The sequence below is a fragment of the Octopus bimaculoides genome, chromosome 9 (assembly GCF_001194135.2).
Source record: "Octopus bimaculoides isolate UCB-OBI-ISO-001 chromosome 9, ASM119413v2, whole genome shotgun sequence".
Lineage (NCBI taxonomy): Eukaryota > Metazoa > Mollusca > Cephalopoda > Octopoda > Octopodidae > Octopus > Octopus bimaculoides.
In genome coordinates, this window is record NC_068989.1 from 86,685,124 (window position 1) to 86,686,103 (window position 980).

Consider the following 980-nt stretch of genomic DNA (forward strand, 5'->3'; position numbering starts at 1 on the left):
TCTATCTATCTATCTATCTATCTATCTATTTTTTTTTCTTCCCGCGATCCCTTTTGATCGAAATCCCCACCTTTTTTTTCCGCGATCCCTTTTGATCGAAATTATCCCCCCCCCCAAGAAAAGCTCTACCTTGTAATTTGTCCATTTTCTGTATTTAGCCCTGTGTGGCTATAATAAAAAGATATCTATCTATCTATCTATCTATCGATCTGTCTGTCTGTCTAACTGTCTCTCTCCATCTGTCTAACTGCCTGTTTCTCTGTCTAATTGTCAGTCTGTCTATATATATATATGTATGTCATTGTTCAACTTATTTCAAGAATTCTTGCTAATAAAGAGAGAACCGGTTTCTAACCTAGATCCAAGTTTCCTCTATTGGAGGTTCAACAACAGGGTATTTTTGTATGTGTGTATGTATGAATGTATGTATGTATGTATGTGTCTGTCTCTCTATCTGCCTGTCTGTCTGTCTGCTTGCCTGTCTGTCTATCGTATATATGTGTGTTTATGTGCGTGTATGCGTCTATGCGCGCGCGCGCGTCTAAAAGAGACATCAGATGAGATTCCCATTAAGCTGTTCATGCTTCTTTTCAACCTATATAGGAGTGGTACCATTTCACATGTTTGAACGTCTGCTTCGTAGGTCAACAAATTCATGTCTGTATGTATGTTCTGCCCTTTCACATTTAATTTAGAATAAAAATTGACCGTCTGCCTACTTGGTAGCATGATTGTAAATGTATGCAACACGTTTCACCCGTCATCTTTTAAATCATAAGATTTTTATAGTCCCAAGATGTTGTGATCATTTGTTGTGGATGAGTTAAAGATATTGATTTCTGCATGTATGTATGACATTATTCAGTTTTATTCTAAGATTTCTTGACAATAGAGAAAGAACCGGTTTCTAACCCAGATCTCCTTCAATGAAATTTCAACATCAACAAGTTATGTATGTATGTATGTATGTATGTATGTAT